General features: G+C 32.2%; 1 pseudogene; it reads left to right on the top strand.

Moving 5' to 3' along the window:
- Positions 1 to 4,191: 4,191 nt before the first annotated feature.
- LOC18035771 lies at positions 4,192 to 10,360 on the top strand (annotated as a pseudogene).
- The last annotated feature ends 5,575 nt before the right edge of the window (positions 10,361 to 15,935 follow it).

The raw sequence follows: 15,935 nt of genomic DNA, 5'->3' as shown, positions 1-15,935 counted from the left end.
AAACAAACCTTTTGTCTTTTGTTTTAAAAGATATACTATCATAATTGACAGCATATGGAGTGATAAGATTTATAAAAGGAGTTCCCAAAATGACAGCATGGTGTATGTCATTTGTGAGAACAAAAGAAGTTCTAAAATTAAAGCCATCATTATGAATTAAGGCTTCAACCTTGGAATTGACTTTAAGTTTTGAATTATTGGCGGCAGAGAGTCTTTCTTTTGTTTTCTCATGAAATCTTTTGGGGACAATGTCCTCTCTTATGCAATTTAGATCGACACCAGTGTCAAAAAGGGCAATGGCGTCAATTGCAAAATCATTGGAGAAAATTAAAGTGATTTTAATCAAATACTTTCTTGTGGTGATTTGTTTTAAAACAAATAGAAAATCATTAGGTACGGACTCAATGTTTTCTAAATTCTGTTCAATGTTGTCACCATCATCAGGATTTGACTCATTATCTGAATTATCCTGTAATTGCTTTTGTAAAAGGAGTTTGATAGTTTCAGAATCACTTTTCTGTTTTTCTTTCAAATCCTTAATATCAAGTTTAATATCCTTGATTTCCTTTTGAAGATCTTGGATAGTGGGCGTTGACTTTTTTGTTTTCTTTTTATCCAAAATCTGAGTAAGATCATAAGAACTCTTTTTAGCAATTGGGACTTTAGAAGTCTCAGCTTTATTAAAATCCAAAGTTTTCAAAAGTTTATCAAGATATTCTTTTTGAAGATTTGGATCAGAAATATGCTTTACAAGTTCAAGAAAAGTTTCTTGGTCTTTTGTCAAAACATTGATTTTCTTTAAAAACGAATCAGATTCAGATTCACTACTGCTAGATGCAGAATCATCTGAATCAATTAGCTCATCAACTTGATAGGGGTCACTGTCTCTACACACTGTTTAAATTTTTTCAAAGCTCACTATAAACCCCTTAATAAAGCATTAAAATGGATTAGGTACCCAATACCTAATAAAAAGGATTTGCTTCAAAAACTGCATTCTGCTTTCATATTTTTAAAATTCGACATGAAATCTGGTTTTTGGCAAATTCAAATTCATCCAAAAGACCGTTACAAAACCGCTTTTACTGTTCCATTTGGACAGTATGAGTCGACTGTTATGCCATTTGGTTTAAAGAATGCACCTTCAGAATTTTAAAGAATTATGAATGATATTTATAATCCTTATTCTGATTTTTGCATTGTTTATATTGATGACGTGTTGATTTTTTCAAATTCACTCGATCAACACTTCAAACATTTAAAGACTTTTTATTTTGCCACCAGAAAGGCTGGATTGGCAATTTCCAGTTCTAAAGTTTCTTTATTTCAGACAAAAGTCAGATTCCTTGGTCATCATATTTCTAAAGGAACAATTACTCCGATTGAGCGATCTCTTTTGTTTGCTGATAAATTTCCTGATAAAATTCTTGACAAAACCCAATTACAAAGATTTCTTGGAAATTTGAATTATGTTCTTGATTTCTGTCCTAACATTAACAGGATGTCTAAACCATTGCATGATAGATTAAAAAAGAAACCTGCTCCATGGACAGATGAACATACAAAAGTTGTTAGATTGATAAAGCATTTTGTAAAAAACATTCCATGTTTGTTTCTTGCAAATCCTGCATTACCTAAAATTGTTGAAACAGATGCATCTGATTTAGGCTATGGAGGCATATTAAAGCAAAAAGAAAATAATAAAGAACAGATAGTTCAATATGTTTCTGCACATTGGAATGAATGTCAAAAGAATTATTCGACCATTAAAAAAGAAATTCTTTCCATCGTTTTGTGCATATCTAAATTCCACAGTGACTTATTAAATCAAAAATTTTTACTTAGAATTGATTGCAAAGCTGCAAAACATGTTTTAGAAAAAGATGTTCAAAACATTGCATCAAAACAGATTTTTGCACAATGGCAAGCCATTTTAAGTGTTTTTGATTTTGATATTGAATATATTAAAGGTGATACAAATTTTATTCCTGATTTTCTAACTCGGAAATTTCTCCAAAACAGATAATGCCGCCAAAGCGCTCTCTACAAAAGAAAAGGCATAGCCAATGACCCTGAACCTAAAGCCAATCCAAAAGACTCCCATTCTTCTTCTCCTAAAGAAAAATTATTATCATCTGCCATACCAATCAAATCTTGGATTGATATGATTGAGGATGAAGAAGCAAAGTCTAAAGCCCTCTCTAACCAAGAGCAAGTAAATCAATGGATGAAATCCATTTCCAAATCACCTGAGCTTATGCTCGCCCTACAAAAAAGACATCTTTGTTAAAGAAAGCCCAAAAGAAATTACAAAATCCCTTTCCCAAAATATAGTTGTTTCTGGCGAAAGTTCATCATCACAGATTGTTCTTTCACAACCAACACAAAAGACTTCGGTTTGGTTTGATAAAGCCCATTCCCAAAATATTTTAACTATAGAAGATGGGTTTTACCACTCTGATCCATTTCAAACACTTACAAAGTTTTTCCCTAAAGGTTGGTTTTTTAAACCATGGGATTTAACAAAACCCCAACCTTATTATCAAAGCATTTTGGAAGTCACTGAGTCAGTTAAATTTAAACATTTTTTCCTCAGTGATTCCCATTCTGATTTAAACAGTGTGTGGCATTTGGTGTAAGGATATCAGGAGTTGGGCCAAAATGGTTCCACCATTGTTTAAACCAATTGGGAAGGCTTTGTACGGTTATTTTAGAATTAAAGAAAAATAACTATGAATGGAATTTTTTAGGGTTTTGTAAGAAGAATGTATTGTACCAGGCTTGTTGATAATCTCAATAGGAGAAAGTCAAACAATGTGGTAAACGCATTTGAAAATTGGAGGGAAATTTTTTTTGATTATGGAGTAGATCACCCCACTGTTTAGGGCTCAAAACTTTTAAAATTGTAGCCGTTGAATAGGTTGGCTCAGAATGGGAATCACTAAGGAAAAAATGTTTAAATTTAACTGACTCAGTGACTTCCAAAATGCTTTGATAATAAGGTTGGGGTTTTGTTAAATCTCATGGTTTAAAAAACCAACCTTTAGGGAAAAACTTTGTAAGTGTTTGATATATATATAGAGTAATTTTTCAATCAGGGATTAGCTAAAAGACAAAATAAACACATACTCCAATGCACTGTATTTTGTCTTTTAGCTAATCCCTGACTTTATTAAAGTCATGGATCCCTGATTGAAAAACTACTATATATATATATATATATGTATGTATGTATATATATATAAACTTTAAATACAATTTCTTATACTAATTAATGTGGGATCAATCAATATTTATTATGTAAGAATTGTTTCTATAATTAAATAATTAATGGGATAGTTTTGTTCACATTATGTGGAAAAATAATGATACAATTACAAATAATTGGACAAATATCTACTCCGTACAAACTTCTAGTTGGTTGCTTAATTATGTGGCATGAAGAGAAAATGATTGCACGAAAGCTATATAATTGTTTTACAATGATTAAATGATTAAAATCTATATTATTAAAAATGTACTTTCCGGGAAATTCAGTTTAACGAATTTTCAGGCTAAATATCATTTTAGTGGGTATGATAAGTCTTTGTTAACGTATTCTATGTGCGCCGGGTCTCCCAAGTCCGGAAACCCCAAAGTCTTGAGTCAGTGAGTCAACCCTCGCCTCATAAGTCTTTCAAGACTCTTCCACAGAGATATTCAAAAAAATAAAATAAAATAAAAATCCTCTTCCTTACCAGACTAACTCTCGTTTTACAAGTTGAATGCTTTGTGTATTTGCAAAAGCTCTGCGAATGCAACGATAGTTTGGATTGGATATTTTATCTAATCCAGATTATTATTATTATTATTATTATTATTATTATTATATATATATATATATATATATATATATATATTCAGTAATCACTAATCACCCATGTCATTTTTACTCGAACGATAAACTTATAAAGAAATCATATGCATGTAAAGCCTCAATTCAATAGATCTTGTAACTAGTCAGAGTCAAACCCTGCCCCAGCAGCTACATTTTCGCAGGTTGAAGTCTTTCCCTAACGATCATGCCCACATGACACGTTTTGTAAAACGTTCTCGAAGTTCAAAATTCCGCTCTCACGGCAAATATAACTAATTTCCACATGCATACTTAAGAATACGCGTATACAAGGAAAAATTTAATAAATTCTGAGCATGGATGGTATAAATTGTAGGATTATATCTTGGTTCATCTCTAGAATATAAAGCAGAATCCAGTTAACCAGACAAATGATAATGTTAACGACTTTCGTTTTTGGATTCCTGTGCATAGTTGTTCTTACGGCTGTGGTTCATGCACAGAGTCAATCAGGTTTATTTCTGTAATTGAATTTTTAAGTACCAATTTTCAATATTGTAAGAATATGTCGTTGCAACTGTCTGTCATTTGTCTCCCTCAGGTTTTATCAGCATCGACTGCGGAATACCGGAAAATGCAAACTATACCGACAGTATAACGGGCATAAATTACGTTTCAGATGCAAGCAACATAGACACGGGGGTAAGCCATAAAATATCTTCTGAATTCAACAAAGAAATCACAGAGCGACAATTTTCCAATTTGAGAAGTTTCCCGGAAGGAATCAGAAATTGTTACACCCTAAAACCCGACAGTGACCATGAAAAGTTTCTGATCAGGGCGAGATTCATGTACGGCAATTACAATGGCCAAGATAAACCGCCAAGTTTTAATCTCATGCTCGAAGCAGATGTGTGGGACTCAGTGCAATTCCCGGATTCAGGGAGTATTGTTAGCAAAGAGATCATCCACATCCCTAAGAGAGAGTATATACATGTCTGTCTTGTGAACACAGACTCTGGGACACCTTTCATATCAGCATTAGAATTGAGGCCTTTGCCAAATTTGACATATATGACACAATCAGGCTCACTGTCACGCTATGGGCGCTGGGATGTAGGTTCAACAACCAATAAAACATTCAGGTAGCTAATTCTAATAATTATGACGTTCTTTTGAAAGTTGAATATTCTTAATTAATTACTTAATTTAATTAGCAAAACTCTGTCTTGGTGCAGGTACCCAGATGACGTTTATGATCGCATATGGTTTCCTCACAACTTCTATTCCTGGGCACAAATTAGCACCTCGAGCAATATGAAATCAACCGGTAACTTCCAACCGCCATCCACAGTCATGCAGAGTGCCGTCATACCAGCAAACGGTGGGAGTTCCTTAATGCTCAGCTGGAAGCCTGCTAATCGCATGATCAAGAATTATGTCTACTTTTACTTTTCGGAATTTGAAAGTGAACGAGCCAAAAACCAGACTAGAGATTTAAACATCTATATAAATGGAAAGTTATGGTATGGACCTCTGTCTCCCTCGTACTTGGACACAGATACAGTATTCAGCACGACACCCACGATGAATAGAGATAGACATGACATAATAATAAACACAACTGAAAATTCAGCACTCCCTCCCATCCTGAATGCCTTAGAGATATATCAGGTCAAAGAATTCCTGCAATTGCTTACAAACCAACAAGATGGTATGCTAATGTTCTTCCCGACAGTATCTTTGATCTTCTTCTTCTTCTTCTTCTTTTAATTTTTCTCTTTCTTGCATCAGTTGTAGATGATTTTGCTTTTTGTTATGATCAATTCTTACTTTTTATAGTTATCATGATTTTATTCCTTTACCTTTTTATGCATATAAAAATATCAGTGGATGCTATCATGAATATCAAATCAAAATACGAACTGCTGAGAGATTGGCAGGGAGATCCGTGTGCCCCAAATGATTACTTGTGGCAAGGTCTTAATTGCAGCTACGATGCTAATCAAGCCCCAAGGATCAAATCCCTGTAAGTTATTTTTTCTTTTCCTTTGAATTACGAAAAGAAAAAGTAAAATAGTCTCACCACGGTGCTATGCATAAATACTGCTATAGGAGAAGAATTTGACCGGCCTACTTATCTTAGGTTGTTGAGTTGAGAAAATTTTTGGGTGCTCCCGAAGCATTCTTTTTCATTTGTTCCTTGTCATGTGTCTACTTTAACCAATCATAATGATATACATACATACGTGACGAATAGTGAATGAATAAGAAGTAATGTTCTAAAAGCACTAAATACCTCATTAGGTGAGATGATAGATTGGGTCACTGGTGTTCTACCATGTGAAACCCAGTAAATCCCTATAAAATTTTAATACGTTTTTTTTTTCATTTAATAGTAACACCAAATGGTTTAAACGCCGATTATATTGCCATTCTAAAAACTTCTTTTAGATAAATATTAGTTCGTTATAAAATATTTTACCCACGTCCAAGAGCAAAGCTATTAAAGGGCGGCCAAAATTTGGCAAATTTTTTTTACTTTTTTTCTTTTTAACTATGTAACGTTGTTCATAGAATTACCATGTAATATCTACCAAACTAGCTATCACTGTTATATATTATAAATTACCACAATATTATTTACAAGTTTATCATTCAATTTGTTTTAGAATATGCCCACTGTCATCTTTCCCAACTTTTTTCCCACTCCATCTTGTTTTACAAATTTTCTTTCATCTCAAGTAAACTTGTGAGGACAAGACATTTATCATTCATTTGGCTTTTAATTCTTAAAAGTTGGGGTCTTTCTATGATTTCTTAAGTGTACCATCTTCCACAAACTGATCATCATCAGATAATTAAAAAGTTATTAAAATTTAATAAATTAGAACCATCCAACGATGCCAAGTTGTCGGGTATGGTATCCATAGAGTACTGTAGTCACAACTTTGAAGTTAATAATTTTTTTTATTAAATTAACTTAATTCAAAAGGTATTTTGCAAACCCAAAAAGTGTTAATTAAATGTTTTGATTTGATTTAACGGTTTTACTTTAAGAATTTTTTTTTTTTAACTTACAAAACTTAGTCTAGCTTAGCCCGGAGAAAATTTCTAGCTTCACCCCTGCGCACGTCTAAAAAGTGAAAGGAAAATGGACAGATATCTCGAAGCACTCAAAACTCCCTTGTAACAAAACATTGATCTTACACCAAATTATCCTAATATAATTTAATCCATATATTATTACAGCTCCTGTTATCTCCATATACAGATTAAATATGATAATTATAGTTTAATAAATTGAAATTAAAGGTATGATCGATGTTGAAACTTACCCGAATCTATATACTTAGATTTGTAGGTGTAGAATAAAATACATTTAAATCATTTTACTTAATATCATATTCTCTGTATTAAATGTAGTAACTTCAAATTTGGAGTTACAATTGAAAAAACTAATTTGACATATTTAATTTAAGATATGAAAACCGAAATCGAAAGAGAAATTGAAACTAAGGATTCAAATCTCGTTATTCCTTTAATCCTAAACACAAATTATGTGTGATATTGATGATCTCAGCTGCTCATACGCTGACCTCCAATGCTCGTAACTCTATTTAATGAAAAGCTGATCTGTAATTTTTCTTCGTCATGGTGGGTATAGGTTAAGGGCTAAACCATTTATATCGTTGTATGCTTTGTTTTATTTTTTACTATTTTATTAATTACTCATTAATATCTGCCAATAAAATTGTGAATGAAAGCAGAAACTTATCGTCAAGTGGAATTGCTGGGGAGATCCTTCCTCATATATTCAGCCTTACATCCATAGAATCTTTGTAAGCATATATATCTTATCAATCTTACGTGAGCCTGTAACTAATCAGCTTAAATTAATGTGGCTAACCGAGTTATCTGAGCTGACATTCACACTCTAAATATCACCATTTCAGGGACTTATCAAACAATAGTTTGACGGGATCAGTACCCGAGTTTCTAGCAGAGCTACAATTCCTGAGGGTGCTGTAAGTTATTTCGATATTTATCGTGAATAAGAACAGTTTCTCAAGATTATTAAAGAAAAAATATATATGCCACTAATATTTTGCAGCAACTTGGGAGGTAACAATCTCCAAGGTTCACTTCCAGATGGACTCATTGAAAAAGAGAAGAATGGTTCACTGTCGTTAAGGTTTAATTACTTTCATATGTATCCCAAAACATTATTTGACTTACTTAGATATAACAAGGACATGCTCTATTTTCATTTCCAGAGTTACCATTTGAACGAGGGGAAAAAAAAACCTTGGAAATATCTAAAGGCTATATTTGGAATTTAGCCTAAATTGTTATCACTGTTCCAACTTTCAAGTCTTAACGTTTTATCATCATTTGCTGATTCTAGCGTGGATGGGAATCCCAACCTCTGTCTTTCGGCTTCATGCAAAGGGAAAAAGAATAAGTTTATTGTTCCTTTGCTAGCATCCGTTGTTTCATTTTCGGTCCTCTTAGCTGCATTGGCAATTTTACGGAGCCTTAGAAGGCGGAAACAAGGTACACGAAATCACCACATGACTTTTACTATACATTTGGGATTGAGGTGCTGTGAATTTTAATCTACACTTACTGTGATTGTTTTTAAGAGTAATCTTGGCAATAAAATAAACTGTATGAATTAAGTCACTAGTTGTCAGGCATAATGTATAGTGAATGGTCATATTACTTGTTAAATGAAAGTGGATGTGTACCGAACACTTTAATTATTGTGCTTTTAAAATTAATTAAGCCAAAGCACAAACCACCTCAAATATATGTTCATTTGAGGTTTTAATACAAATTAAAAATTTTTGTGTAATTGAGAATTCATGGTAGTAAAGAACTTTGTCCAGTTGGCAAGAAGGGATCATTGGAGCTGAAAAATCGGAAATTATCATACGCTAATGTGCTGAAGATTACCAATAACTTTGAGAGGGTTCTTGGGAAAGGAGGATTTGGAACAGTTTACCATGGTTACCTGGACGACAAACAAGTAGCCGTGAAGATGCTCTCTCCATCATCAGTTCAAGGGTATAAGCAGTTTCAGGCTGAGGTACATGGACCTACATATATATGGAGTAACTTATTACAAACTTTTTCAGTGCCTATTTCATATATATATTTTATACGGATTTATTTCACAGGTCGAACTTCTTATGAGAGCCCATCATAAAAACTTGACAATCCTTGTTGGGTATTGTGATGAGAACACAAAGATGGGACTGGTCTATGAGTTCATGGCCAATGGAAACTTACAGGCACATCTCTTAGGTTTGTTTTTCTTTTCCTTCATTTTTGTTTTAACGTTTATTCAACTTGGTAGCACAATTGGCAATTTTGCCTACCGATGCAGAAGATAAAACGGGTATTTTGAGCTGGAAAGGAAGACTTCAGATTGCAACAGAGTCTGCACAAGGTTCGGCACTATACAATTTATGTAATTGTTAAGGCTTGTCTTAATAGTGATACCCCTCTAGTTTAAACTTTTGTGGTCTCTTTATATCCACATGGCCTTAAATTCGAATGCAAGCATTTTTTGCCCCTAGCCTGTAATAATTTAAGCTAACTTCTAAATTGCTTTTCTGCGCAATTAATACTTGAACTAAGATATATGCTTTAAATTTTTAACTGTAGGATTGGAATATCTTCATGATGGTTGTAAGCCACCCATAGTCCACCGGGATGTGAAGTCCGCAAACATCTTACTGAATGAAAAATTCCAAGCCAAATTAGCTGATTTTGGCCTTTCCAGAATTTTTCCAGTTGAAGGAGGAAGTCATGTGTCGACAACAGTAGTTGGAACCCCTGGATACCTTGACCCTGAGTAAGTGGGTTCATTCTTCTCTCAACAACCACTCGTGTGGTAAATTTTAATCCACAGTTAGGGCGGGTATGCGGTAGCATTAGCTCCTCAGTTTTTAAAATTCTTCTCTCAACAACCACTCGTGTGGTAAATTTTAATCCACAGTTAGGGCGGGTATGCAGTAGCATTAGCTCCTCAGTTTTTAAAATGAAACAAAAGAACATTTTCTTATTATAAACATACCTGAATCATGTATTTCGGCTTGCAGGTACTATATATCAAACAGGTTAACAGAGAAAAGTGATGTTTACAGCTTTGGAGTAGTTCTCTTAGAGTTAATCACAGGTCAACCTGTGATTCAAAAAACTCCTGAGAGAACTCTCATAGGTCAGTGGGTAAGTTCCATGCTTGCCAGAGGGGATATTAAAAATATTGTCGACCAAAGATTACAAGGAGATTTCGACACAAACACAGTCTGGAAAGCTGTAGAAATAGCTATGGCTTGTATTCATTCCATTTCCACTAGAAGGCCAACAATGAATCAGGTTGTGATTGAACTGAACGATTGTTTAGCAATGGAAATAGGTCGTACAAAGGCGCACGAGACTGCACCAGATGGAACTCCTGATGAATTGATGATAGATTTGAATCTGCAAAGTGATGTATTTCCCTTAGCTAGATAGTAATTTGCTAAATATATAACTTGCTTCAGTTTCTTTTATTTGTATCCAATCGTGTCTGATGTTTGTGACCCTCTTATTTCTGTGTTATATTGTACCTAGTATCAGTGATTTTAACTTTTTAGTTTGGTTAATGTACTTCTTATCAAAGAACGAATTTTACTATTATGCATGTGTTGAATGATCATTTCTTCTTCATTAAATATATTTTATGATGAGCCACATTAGTGGAAGTAACATAATAATGACAACATAACGCTACATAAAAGTGGGAGTGGATAACATAAAATTATTGCAATAGTAAAATTTTTTTTTAAATGCTATATATATATACCTCCTATCCTCGGACTATATATAATTGGAATCTCTTTTTACAGAAGAAATAACTATTTTTATTTTTTGGGCAATAAAAAATTGCCTTCCATCAATGATTTATTTGAATACTATAAAGATTCTGAATTCTGATGATTGGGCGGGCTAATCTAATGGTCTTGTAGCCCAAACAACTAAAGTGGGCTAGAGCCCATTTTTAGGAACGCCAATGTGATGAAGTGGGCTTGTTGTGATTCCATCATCCACACAACGACTTCTTCCCCATTAACCCAACCCATCAAAAAAAAAAGAGAAAAGTTCCCACCCGAACTGACTTTAAAAAAAAAAAAAAATCAGAAATGTTTTAAGTTTCTCAGGGCATTTGCCTTTCACCATGGTGCGTCGGTATGTGTATAGGAAATAGTCTACCTAAAAATCTAAAGCAAATGTGGCTCCAAAATGATAACTGGGAAATCTCCCAAAAAAGCAATTCCTCATGTAAAGCCTAACAAAAAGGTCCAATAAAATATAAGTAAAAGTGACAAACCCATGAAAAGAGTAGCAAAAAAGAGCACCCACCGAAGTAGTTTGATCGACAACTGGTTGGTGCCCAAATCTCCGTATCTTCCATCACTTCCCAATATCCACAATAAATAGATAAATTATTTAATATTTAAATTTATAAAATAAATGGGTAAGCACAGCATAGGTGCAGTGAAGTACACACGTTATGGTACCTAAATATTGTTTTGGAGGGAAAGACCGTTAGGTTTGGAAGATGAAGTTTTGAATGATTGTTAGAATTTGAAAAATAATAATAACAATAAACACGTTCAGCGTTAAAAATGGCGCGACCAACGGTTAACTTGTCATGGGGAAAAATTCCAGCCAACGGTCAACAGCCCACCAAATCATCACCATCTCCTTAAAAGAGGTCTTCACTTCACTTCTCTAGCTCCCTAAACAAAGAGGAGGCTCCTCACTCTATACTGTTGTGAAAATTTTAATGTACTCGCAAGCGCACGAATCTAGAGTTAGAATAGTGGTAACGAGGTCGATCCCACATGGATTGTTATAAATTGAAAAGTCTAATTTAAATCTAAAATTAATATTAATTCTAACCTAGTTGAGAAAATTGAGATTTAAGAGAAATTAAACTAAGGAAGCAATTAAAATAAAGGAAAATTCAATAAGATAAGAATTACCAAGGTTTTAGAATCCACCACTATTCAACTAGTAATTATCTAATTATTAATTAATCCCCAATTTTAGAGTGACAACTCGAAATCAATCTATGTCATCTCATGGATATAACAATTAAGCCCAAGTAATTAAATCTAATGTAGGTTCTTTTTCTGCTTAATAATATGACATCTAAGCATCCCATGTAAACATATTGAATAACAAAGAGTCAAAGTTTTCCTAAGCACTCTATGTAAACAATTTAATGAAAGACATAGAATCAAAGATAATCATGTATAAACTTTATAAATCCAAGCATAGATTTAATCGAATATTAATCCTAACAATCAATAATGCATGACAGAATTGATGAAAAGATTTTATTAACATCCAATTAATCATGTGAAATAAAATCCATAATCATCAAAGAACATATATAGGGAATTAATTAAATAAAAAGATAATTATTTTATTGAATAGGGTTTCATCCTTAACCTCAGTATAAGAAAATTAGTTAAACATACTTGAATTGTGAGCAACAAAATAAATAAATTCACTCATGGAAGCCGAACTGCTGCTGCTGCCCAGCCTTGCGTCTCTTTTGTTTCCGTCCAGCGGCTGCTCTCTTGCCTTTATATAATGTTACTGACTTGCTTAATCCTTATTAGATTCTAATTGCATTAATTCTTCTCCACCGACTTATAAAGCCCACTCACCACGGCCTTTTAAAATTATTTCCTTACTAAACTTTGAAAGCAAAGCACACGTTTGACCACAAAAGCAAAAGGCCAATTAATGATTTCTTCTTTTAATGCCCAGCACATGCATTCCAAATTGCCAAATCTTTGCTTTCCAAATGCATGCCCACCGTTCATCCTTTGAAGAGATTGACTTCCAATTTTGGTCTTCTTGACTTCCATTAATTCTTGGTTGCATTTTTGTCTTCCAATTTAATCTTTATTCCTTCTCAATTTGAAGTGTTTTCATGCCCTTTTTATCAACAATCTCCAATTAATTCCCTATTCAATAAAACAATTCAATTAATTAAAAATAACAAATAAATATAACTAGCAATTATATTATTAAGGGTAAAATATGTATATAAATTATGCTCATCATATACACTACACTTTCAAGTGTTCCTACACTTTCTCATTTCCCGACTTTCGCAATATTAGTAAGTCTAAAGTTACATGATCAGCGTACTTGATTTGATCTTATTGATTATATACGTCTTCACTTTAGTTTCTGAAACGGGTATGATGATTTTTTTTTTTTTTTTGGTCTTTATACCATATTGGAACATGTAAATTAATGTGCTGTTCTTTTAGCATGCAAGTGAATTTTTATACTTTGAATTTGTAATTTTACTTGTTGGGATCCATGCTCATTAGCACAAGTGGACAATAAATTACTTGTTTAGGATTTAAGCATTGTGGCTTTTAATCCACTACTTCATAGTGAAATCAAATCATTAGCTCATATAGTGGGTATTTACTTTTTTATCTTTTTTTATTTTTGCAAATTCAGTTTGTAATGATTGGCATTCAGGCCTGATTCTTACAAGAAGTATTTGATTTGAAGCCAGGTTGAGATTTTAAATTCCAGTCATGCCTGAGGATCTTGAGAAACCACTGCTTGATCTTGAGAATTTCAACCGTGAATGAATTGATTTGGTAAGTTCTGCTCTGCGGAAATGTTCAATACAGTTACAACCTTTTTCTCTCTTTTTTTTTAAAAAGCTATTATAGTACTAAACACTCAAACTCTCTAGTTTCATAGGCACGGTTACCACTAGATGAAGTATTTGAACAATTAAGAACGACCCGACAAGGACTCTCATCTGAAGATGTTGAAGTGAGATTGAAGATTTTTTGTCCAAATAAGCTTGAGGAGATAGGAACTGCGGTTTTGAAATTTCTATAAATTCATTATTAGTGTCCTAAGGGTAACGCCTCAAATTCACCCAAAAATCTCGAGATGAATTTAGAATGAAACCTCATAACATTAATCTTTTTACTATTCCCAAAAAAAAATCAATGTTGTTCATAGTTAAATCATAGTCTCTAAAATAATAAATACAATAATAATCCTCCAAAAAAATCCAGCCCTAAGTAATAACCAAAGTAGTTACAAATTACTCACCAAGAAGATGCCAAAGCTTTCAACTACCAAATTCTCTTCCCTAAACCAAAAATCAAATCTCTCTAAAATCAATATACAAAAATGTTGGAGATAAGAAGTGAGTCGTTAACTCAGTAAACAAACTCATGCAAAAGATTACTAATAATGATAAAAGCATATAGTTATCATTATGAATTATCATAAATTAGAAACCAATAATCATTTTATAATCTAATACATATGTATGGTAGAACTCATAATCAGTTAAGTCGTAACATAATAATTATTTTCAATAAATAATTGTTTAAGAAATCATTTAATAAAAAAACCTTTTATTCTTTCAACTACTCATACTGCATAGTGTCACCTGTACTCTAAGTAACCCAACCAATTGTAATCCTGGTGACCCGACCAATAATTCAATCAAGGTACTGTAACCTACAATGATCGTCAATAGATGCATTATTTTCAACACTTCCATTCGATAACAATATTGATCATGCTTTCATAATTTTATCAATATAATACACAAAATTATTTAATCAATCACATAAAATCATAAATAAAACCGCAAGTTGAAAAGATTATAAATTCTTATCTACCTTCAAAACTAAATCAAAACTCAAGAGCTTCTTTAATGAAAAACACAAGCACAATCAAAATGTTCTGCTCTTCCTTTTCCAAAAACGTATGAGTTTACTTTTGTATTTACTGCTGTATTCTTTTCTTTGTTAGCCTCTGGTTTTTTTTTTTTTAAAAAAAAACATAAGAAGAGTTTTTGTAAAGCCAAACCTTTTAATACCCTTACCCAATAATAACATCATAAAAAATTTTCAAAAGGGGGATAATGATAAAGTCGCAAATAGTTGGACAAACATGTAATTTGTATAATCTTGGTTGCTTAATTACGTGACATGAAGATAATGATTGAGTGAAACCATTACATGGCTACATAGTATTATTTACAATGATTAAATGATTTAAATCTATATTATTAAAAATGTATTTTTTCTAATTATTTTCTATTGCAACCATGTTTAAAAAATAATACCAATTTAGATCCGTCAAAAGCTTCAAACATTTTCTACTATTATTATAAAAGTCACAATAAGCAATTGTTGCACGAGGCCTAAAACGTCCTTTAACCCTCTGAGCAGATTGGAACATATAATAATCGATGTGATAAGTCCTTGTAAACGTATTCCGTGTGTGCGTGCCAAATCTGCCGAGTCCCAACAGAACCCGAAAGTCTTAAGTCATTGAGTCAAGTCAACCCTTGCCTCTGAAGACTTTCAAGACTCTTCCATAGAACAAAAAAAAAAAAAAAAAATGAAATAAAATAAAGATAAAAAACCTCTTCCACATACTAGATTGAATTCCTCTTTGTAGAAGTTGAATGCTTCCTGTAACACGTTTGTATATATAAAAGTTGGGTAAATATTTATTCACTCTTTATATTTTTGATTGAGTGTTTATTTGGTCATTATATTTTAAAAAATATCTTATAATACTCAACAATTATATATGTTACATTCTTATCATTATTTTTTTTTTATTATATAATAATACTCTTCAAATAATATTCTTGATATTAATTAATTTATCTATAAAAAAGTTAATTAATAAATTAACTAATAGATATCAATGTAAAAGAACTAATATTTTTTATACGTGTGCAACAATCTTACTAATAATTATTTATGAATAAATTAATATCAGTCAACTTAAAACAATGTTTAATATCCTTACAACAAGCTTACGAATAATTATTTTGTAAATAATTGATTTACCAAATTAATCATAAAAGTAGAATAATAATATAAAAGTTTATGTAAGTTTTTAGATTACTTTTAAGGTTAATTTAATAATTTTTTATTTTTTATTTTTACTAATATCCATAAGAATATTATTAAAAAGATATTATTATAAGAAGAAAGAAAGAGTATTGATATGAGTGTAA

Source organism: Citrus clementina, unplaced genomic scaffold, assembly GCF_000493195.1.
Source record: "Citrus clementina cultivar Clemenules unplaced genomic scaffold, Citrus_clementina_v1.0 scaffold_7, whole genome shotgun sequence".
Classification (NCBI taxonomy): Eukaryota; Viridiplantae; Streptophyta; class Magnoliopsida; order Sapindales; family Rutaceae; genus Citrus; species Citrus x clementina.
The sequence above is the reverse complement of the archived record's forward strand: the minus strand, read 5'-3'. Positions and strand labels throughout refer to the sequence as shown.